Source organism: Curcuma longa, chromosome 7, assembly GCF_044706935.1.
Source record: "Curcuma longa cultivar G26 ecotype Majalengka, Jawa Barat chromosome 7, ITB_CL_G26_1.1, whole genome shotgun sequence".
Taxonomy (NCBI): Eukaryota; Viridiplantae; Streptophyta; class Magnoliopsida; order Zingiberales; family Zingiberaceae; genus Curcuma; species Curcuma longa.
In genome coordinates, this window is record NC_133867.1 from 9,705,694 (window position 1) to 9,714,792 (window position 9,099).

The 9,099-nt window shown below is 38.8% G+C and overlaps 1 pseudogene; it reads left to right on the top strand.

Moving 5' to 3' along the window:
• Window positions 1-3,121: 3,121 nt before the first annotated feature.
• On the top strand, window positions 3,122-8,406 carry LOC141832608 (uncharacterized; annotated as a pseudogene).
• The last annotated feature ends 693 nt before the right edge of the window (window positions 8,407-9,099 follow it).

The following is a 9,099-nucleotide window of genomic DNA, read 5'->3' on the forward strand; positions in this document are numbered from 1 at the left end:
CCGACCACAGAGAAGGTTCATGTCTGGCCGTGCCTAGTAGGCACGGTCGTGTCTACCTCCACGCTGCAACATGGCAAGGTCGTGCCTCATAGGCACGGTCGTGCCCCATTTTCCAATGGCCACCACACCCTGGTCGTGCTTACCAGGCATGGCCGTGTGACGGGGCCATGACAGCTGTGTACCCCAGGCCGTGTGGCTAAGCACGGTCGTGTGGCGAAGGGTGAATAGGGGGGACCTATAAATACCCTCTTAATTTCTCTAAAAAGGGGGGGAGACCTTAGGAGTCAAAGAGTAGCCACCGAAAACGCCATTCGAAGCAAGAATCGATGATCCATCCGTCCTTTTAGAGCTACTCCGCCGCATCCATTCCACCATTGACTAGGAGTTTGCAAGGTGAAGAAGAAGACACATATTGATAAGTTTTATTTCCTTTTTCTAGGATCTAAAATGTATTTCTTCATCTCTTCTTCGTGTTGTATCTCCTCCATCATGGAATAGAACTATAGATTCTAGAATATAGTAGGAATCGAGGTGTATTATAGATGATTGATACTATGGATTTGTATTTACCATGTTTAATGATTTATTTGTGCATTTTGCTTTATAGATGTTGTGATTTGTGCTTATTGGATGATACGATTATGAATGGTGCAAATCTATGAGGATGAGGATAAATTATGGTTTAAGAAAATCTTAGGATCATATAACTGGGGTGCCTTGTGACAGAAGGTGAACCTTTAACCAGACTTTCCGAGAAAATTCGATTGTAATGAATCTTTGTGAGAGATAGCTAACGGTTATTAATTGTTAGGGAGAGGTCCTTAATTGGATACCTGGTGACAGGGGGTAGGACACTAGTAGTATGCTGGAGTGTCCAGTAACAGCAGGAGAGCTATAACCAGGCTATCTGGGGTCATCTCAAACTAACAATCATAACGTTAGAGGGCTAATATTTTATTCTGAGGAAACCTGATGAGGTCTAATTGGATATTTTGGTTAGAATCTCTGCAAATGTATGAATTTTGAGGAATGGTAAGGAGTCCATAGTCAATCAAATATAATCTCGAGGAATTCGAAGTCCTAGGATCGCTTTCCCAAATCCTGTCACTAGTTGATTTTACTTCGATTGAGGTGTAAGTACTCAACTACACTCTCACTTTCCCCAATCTTAACCCAATTACATGATCTCTCTACTCTTCTTGTGACTGTTTGGTGATAAATTCCTCGGTCCCTGTGGTTCGATATCTTTTATTACTTGACGACATTCCGTATACTTACGGATAGTCATCACAATCAAAATCAAACTAATTCAATACTTGAATTATTACACTTAGACCTCTTTGATTCTCATGTGGCTAAGTCACTAAGCGAAAACCTGTACTGCTTAGTAATAATAGATGATTATTCTATATTCACATGGATAAAATTCCTAAAATCTAAAAATGAAACCTTTGAAAAATTCACCAATTTGTGAAAATTATTAGAAAATAAAAAACATTTAAAAATTAAAAGAATACGTAGTGATCATGGTGAAAATTTTAAAAATACTTAATATAATAAATTTTATCAAAATAACGGATACCACCATGAGTTCTTATATGTCCTAGAACTCCATAACAAAATAAAATAGTGGAAAGGAAAAATAAAACCTTACAAGAAGCGACTAGGATAACCAAGACCTCATCCCCTTCTTTGAAAGTAACTCCTGCTCCTGAAAATCCGTAATTTTAGAAATAATATGAGGCTGGAGCTTGATTTTTCTATCACCAAGCACTGCCCCCAGAAATTCTATTTCAGATACACCGATCTTCATTTTTGTAGGACTTAGAACTAGACCATTTTGCCTGCATATATTCAACATTATTTGAAGATGCTTTGCATGGTCTTCTTCATTTTGTGAGAAGACTAGAATATCATCTATATAGACGGCTATAAATTCACTGGTTCCCTTGAAGCAATTATCCATTTTACGCTGAAATATTGCAAGGGCATTCTTTAGGCCAAATGGCATTACTAGCCATTCATAAAGGCCATCAGGAACCCAAAATGTCGTCCATTCAATAGAGTCCGAGTGCATAGCAACCTGGTGAAAGCCACTCTTTAAATCAAATTTAGAATAAATTCGGCTTTTACTGACCTTTTGAAGAATTGTTTTGATTCCCGGTAAGCTGTATTGATCCTTGTTGGTAAGATGTATGTCTTCATACTCGGCGAGGTATTCAGCGAGGGGCTTCCATGGTCGTGAATGCTGATAATGGAGGAGGTAAAGATATCTGTTATCCAGCCTGTCAATGCTCGTAAACTCTGGATCATCTGCCCATGAGCTTCTGGGCTGGGCTTCTGTTGTAATTCTTGAAGGGCTGGAGCTATCAGATCCAGGTCGTCGATTACTGCTTCCGACCATCCTGTAGGAACAAGACAAGTTATCAAACGAGATAATGCATCAGCTACCTGATTATCCTTTCCATCAATGTGTTCGAAGTGAATAGGAATTCCCATGTCAGTAATAAAATCCGTAAAAGCTAGCCAGCGTACTCTTGACGGTTTATTACTAGGGGATTTTTGAAAGAAACTAATAATAGCCTGGCAGTCTGTGCGTATTATCATCTCCTCCTTGTCCAGAAAATATATTTTTAGGGCTTCCAGAGAATTCATCACAGCATGAATTTCTGCATCAATAGTAGATTTTGGTGGGTTGAACTTGCCACTAGCATAAGCACATATTTTTTCAGCAGATTTTGGGTCAAATTTATGAGGCTTCCACTTGCAGATTTACCTGACTCATTAATTGAAAAGTTGCAGAACCTTTCTCTGGGTACAAAACCTAGGGAGGGAAGAGGCAAATTAAGGGTATTTAGGGACCCTTATAAAATATTAAAAGAAGAGCAGGAGAAGCTTAAAAATTAAAAATGACTACCAGAGCAGTAATGGTTCACAAACCACTCCAGAACAAGGCATCACCCTTATATGAAGATCAAATACGGGAGTATCGAAGAAACCAAAGAAGGTTGCATAATGCTCAGCAAACTGCAAGAAGGATTGGCAGAAGGCTGACTGGAGGATTAATATTCCTCATACTCTTGAGCAACAAATTGACCCTCAAGCTCAATTACAGCTTTCTATGCAGGAAAGGGCTTCAATTGTTCCTGCAGAAGTCTTATATCATTCCAGAAGGGATGATGCTAATCATCGTGTTTATATGCATCGATCTGAAGAAGCAATTTTATGTGTTGATGGTAACCAGCAAGATAGAACCTTCATACAAGAAGGTAGTTATAACCAGCTACAAAGAAGTCGTATGCAATACATCCATCTGGGAGTATTGCAGGTAAGAATTCAAACCTTCATAGGCAGGAAGAAGGAACTATGGCACTTGTTGTCTTTCGAGACAACAGATGGCTTGGAGATCAAGCTATACTTGCAACAATGGAAGTTGATTTGACAAGGGGAAGTCAACTGGTATATATAATTCCTGATTTAATGTTAACCATTGGAGATTTTTACAGGAATATCCAGGTGACTATCTTAACAAGTGGCTATGAGCAATGGAGAAATGGTGAAGCAAACCTCTTAATAACAAGAGGAATGGTTGGGAGACTTTCAAATACCCCTAACGTAGGGTTTGCCTACGAAGTACAAGGGGTTGTGGACTATTTAACTAGTCATGGTGTTCAGGCTTTACCAGGACGCAGGTATTCTACTTCTCAATTACAGGGATTAAACTGGATTATAAATCCTACACAGGTAAATATCCCTATGCAACCATGCGGAGGTGAATAGCCAAAACTTACTTGATGGAAGGATTTCATTAAGCTTCGGAAATTATGTTGCAGCAAGAACAGCAGGGACAACAACCTTCTTATAATAAAAATGATGAAGAAATACAGAGTGATGATGACAGGTCTTCTCATTTACTTGCTCCTTTATTATTACATGAACTTGCAGAATCATTAAAACAAGAACATGAAGATGTCCAAAAGGAATTTGAGGCTAATGAGAAATCCCTTATGGAAAGATTTTCCATATATTCTGGTAAGAAAATTAACTGATACAGCTACTATACCAGCAAGAAAAAGTCCTGGAGCTGCTGGACTTGATCTGGCTGCTGATAAAGACCATTATATTCTTGCTAGAGAAAGAGCTTTAATATCTACAGGTATTTCTATTGATATACCATTTGGAGTATATGGACGAATTGCAACAAGATCCAGTGCAGCATGGAAACTGGGTCTTGATGTGGGAGCTGGTGTTATTGATAATGATTATCGAGGTGAGATAATGATTATGATATTTAATCATTCTAATCATGATATTAAAATCTCACAGGGGCAGTGCGTGGCTCAAATAATTTTTGAGAAAGATTATTACACCAGATATATATGAATTGACAAGTTTATCTAAATTACCCAGTATATCAGAATTATCAAAACTGTTCGAGGAACTGGTGGTTTTGGTTCTACTTCAAAAGAAAATATTGAAGATTCTATTATCCCTGACAAGGAAAGGAGGTTATATTTGTTCTCTTACAAGAATCTGACTCAGATCAGATAAATCCTATGGAAGTCCATGCAGGAACTACAAGCCCAGGGGCCTCTGTACTCCGGTCCATGGAACAACCATTGGAGGAATCTGATGATGAGGAGGATGAATATTTGGCAACCATTCAATATATGGCTGCAATGACCTTTCCAGAAATACCAACTGAAGAAACACAGCACCACCTACCTGGGATACTGCAACAAATATATGCTGAGCCATCACAAACCTTACCCTCAACCCTATATGGGACACACTTGGGGAACCCAGTGGTAAATTTGATTATTATGTGGATTATTCTCCACCAGTAAGGCCACCTGAATATTATCTCCCTATCACTCCAACAGGATGGGATGATAATAATGATGAATAATCCAGAAGATCAATGGATTAATCCATTGCAGCAAAAGGTGGTGGGGATGACACAACAACAACAGATCCCTGTTATGGATGGATAAAGTGAAAGTGAAAACAGAAGAAGAAGAAATTTCCTTGTTATGGATGGATAAGTGAGAGTGATCAGTGATGAAAGAAGAACAAAATGGTAAAAAATTATCAGAAAATCCGGAAGTAATATATCTCAAGTTATAGCAGTAAATGCAGAGCTTGATTATCCAATATTAAGAAAGTTTGCAAGGAATCAAGAAGCAAGAAGTCAAGAACAGCATCTTTACTCCTCAACAAGTGCAGTAACATCTCCATATACACCAGCACAAGATGTTGCTATGGGACCTCCTGGGATATCCCCCTGCAGATCAAAGGCCAGAACTAGACCTCAACCTATTTATGAACAGCAACCCCCAAAAACAAGGTTTAGAGGAGGAAGTAATAATGAGATGTGGACTCTTCCATCAGCACAACAGCAAGGAGGAGCAATGTTTGTGATTCCAGAACAAATTGGGCTATTTCATGATGTATTCTCTCGATGGGAGTCAATTACAAAAAATCATGTTGCAAGCCAAGCCTTTACTGATGCAAGAGATAAAGCTGAATATATAGAAAATCTTCTTGGGAGAAACTGAGAAACTAGTATGGATACAGTGGAGAATGAGTTACCCCCAGGAATATGAAGCCTTAATAAACACAAGTGATGGAAGGGATGGTACTCAGAATATATTATCTCAAATCAGAAGGGTTTTCTCTTCAGAAGATCCAGCTCAAGGATCAACAGCTATTCAGAATAAGGCATATAGGGACCTGGAAAAATTATCCTGTGACAACGTAAAAGATGTTGTCAAATATCTGAATGATTTCAAGAGATTAGCTTCAAAAACTGGAAGATTATATGCAGGTCCTGAATTATCAGAAAAACTCTGGCTTAAAATGCCAGATGATCTTGGAGAAAGAATTAAAGCTGCATATGATGAAAAATATTCTGGACTAACAGTTGGTGTTCTTCCCAGAATTATTTTTGCTTATGAATTTCTTGAGCAGGAATGCAGGGATGCAGCTTACAAAAGAAATCTAAAGAATTTATCATTCTGCAGACAAATTCCTATTCCAGGATATTATAAAAATATGGGATCCATGACATACGGGGTGCGAAGGTCAAAAACATATAAAGGCAAGCCACATGAGACTCATGCCAGGATAGAGAAAAGGAAGCATCTCATCAGAAATAAAAAATGTAAGTGCTATCTATGTGGACAGGAAGGACACTTTGCACGAGAATGTCCTAATGAAAGAAGAAATGTAAAAAGAGTGGCTATCTTCGAACAACTCGACATCCCAGAAGACTGTGAGATTTGTCCGTCCAAGAAGGAGAAGATCAGAGTGATGCAATCTTTAGCATTTCAGAAGGAGAAGAAGGCAATGAAGATTTACAAAGGTCTGTTCAGACCCTTTCTTTAATTAATGAAGCAACATTCATGCTTGGGCAGGTTGATGGAGGATATAGACCTCAGATAAAGGTGACAGATGAACAACTAAATTGTCAGCATGATTGGCATCTAAATGAACCAATAAGCCCTCCACAACCAAGTAACTGCACCTGCTGCAAAAGAATGACTTTGCAGAGAGCAAGAATCCATTGCCCAAAGTGCATGATTACAGCCTGCAATCTGTGTGGGCCTTACTATTTCATGAAACAGGTACCTGTGGCACCTACAGCACCTGCGCCATTCCTCCCTTATAAGCTCCTTAAGGAACAACAATATTATATTGCATGGTGTGAAGGAGAAATTGAAAGGCTTAAAAAGGAGGTAAGTTTTTACAAAACTCAATATGAGCTCAGTTCTAACCAAGGATTTGGCAGAGGATTTTCAAAATTTAAGCCCAGGGAAGGAGAAAGGAATTTTGGAGGAAGAGGAAGAGGAATTCACTAATGCAATATTAGGCGAGCAGGTTAGTAATCTCACTGGAGGAGGACCAAGATTGGTAAGGAATATGCTCTATAACTTATTAGTTGAATTGGACATTCCTGGTATTCCAAAATTTTCACTCAAGGCCATTTTGGACATAGGAGCTACAACTTGCTGTGTGGACAAAAATTCAGTACCAGCATCAGCTTTAGAAAAGAATACCTTCATGGTGAAATTTAGTGGCATAAACTCTCAACAGACTGCTGACATGAAATTAAAGCAGGGAAGAATGTTTGTGGGAGAAAATATATTCAGAATTCCATACACTTACAGCTTCCCAATGATTCTAGGCGACGGAATTCAAATGATTATCGGATGCAATTTTATCAGAGCTATGCATGGAGGAATTCGAATCGAGGGAAATGTGGTAACCTTTTATAAGCATATTACTACCATTAATACTTTACCCTCTGTTACCTCTGCTGTAGCTATAGAGGAACTTGACTTAGAAGAAGAAGAATATATCCAGATCCAAGGGATGGTTAATTGTTCAATTGGGCAATCCCAGAAAAAATTCAAGGAGCAATTTGGGCCCCTTCTTAAAGAACTACAAGAACAAGGTTATATTGGAGATAATCCTCTTCAGCATTGGGCAAAAAATCAGATAGTTTGCCAACTTGACATCAAAAACCCTGATTTTATTATTGAAGACAAACCTCTTAAGCATCTGACACCCTATCAAAGGCAAGCTTTTACCAAACATGTGGAAGTATTACTGGAGCTGAAAGTCATTAGACCTAGTAAAAGCCGACACAGAACTACTGCCATTATCGTCAATTCAGGTACTACTATTGATCCTAAAACAGGAAAAGAAGTTAAAGGCAAGGAACCGATGGTTTTCAATTATAAGCGCCTTAATGACCTTACCAACAAGGATAAATACAGTCTACCAGGAATTAACACAATTCTTCAAAAGGTCAATAAAAGCCGAATCTACTCTAAGTTTGATCTAAAGAGTGCTTTTCACCAGGTTGCGATGCATCCTGACTCTATTGAATGGACAACATTTTGGGTTCCTGACGGACTTTATGAATGGCTGGTAATGCCATTTGGATTGAAAAATGCCCCTGCAATATTTCAGTGTAAAATGGATAATTACTTCAGAGGAACCAGTGAGTTTATAGCCGTCTATATAAATGACATTCTAGTCTTCTCTCAGAATGAAGAAGATCATGCTAGGCATCTTCAAATAATGCTGAATATATGTAAGCAGCATGGTTTGGTCCTGAGCCCTACTAAAATGAAGATTGGTTTGCCTGAAATAGAATTTCTGGGGGCAGTACTTGGTGACAGAAAAATCAAGCTCCAACCTCATATTATTTCAAAGATTATAGAATTTCAGGACAAAGAGTTACTTTCAAAGAAGGGGATGAGGTCTTGGCTAGGGTTATTAAACTATGCTAGAAATTATATCCGTAATCTAGGAAAGTTACTTGGGCCTCTGTATGTTAAAACCAGCCCAAATGGAGATAAGCGAATGAATTCTCAAGACTGGGCTCTTGTAAAGTAGATAATGACAACTGTGAAAGAGTTACCAGCCCTAGAAGTCTCACCAGAAGATTGTTATATTATTCTTGAAACAGATGGTTGCATGGATGGGTGGGGTGGTATCTGCAAATGGAAGCCTCATAAGTTCGACCCTAAATCTGCTGAAAATATATGTGCATATGCTAGTGGCAAGTTCAATCCACCAAAGGCCACTATTGATGCTGAGATTTATGCTGTAATGAATTCCCTTGAAGCATTGAAGATATATTTCTTAGATAAAGAGGAACTAATAATCCGCACTGACTGCCATGCTATTATTAGTTTCTTTCGAAAATCTCCCAATAATAAGCCATCAAGGGTTCGCTGGCTAGCTTTCACGGATTTTATTACTGGCATTGGAATTCCTATTCACTTTGAGCACATTGATGGGAATGACAATCAGGTAGTTGATGCATTATCTCGATTGATAACTTGTTTTATTCCTACAGGATGACCGGAAGCAGTAATCGACGACCTAGATCTAGTGACTCCAGCCCTTAATGAACTACAACAGAAGCCCAGCCCAGAAGCTCATTGGCAAATGATCCAGAGTTTACAAGCATTGACAGGCTGGATAACAGATACCTTCACCTCCTGCATTATCAACATTTGCGGACCCGACAAGGGATGCCTCTCACCGAGTATGAAGACATATAGAAACAACTGTATGAATTGG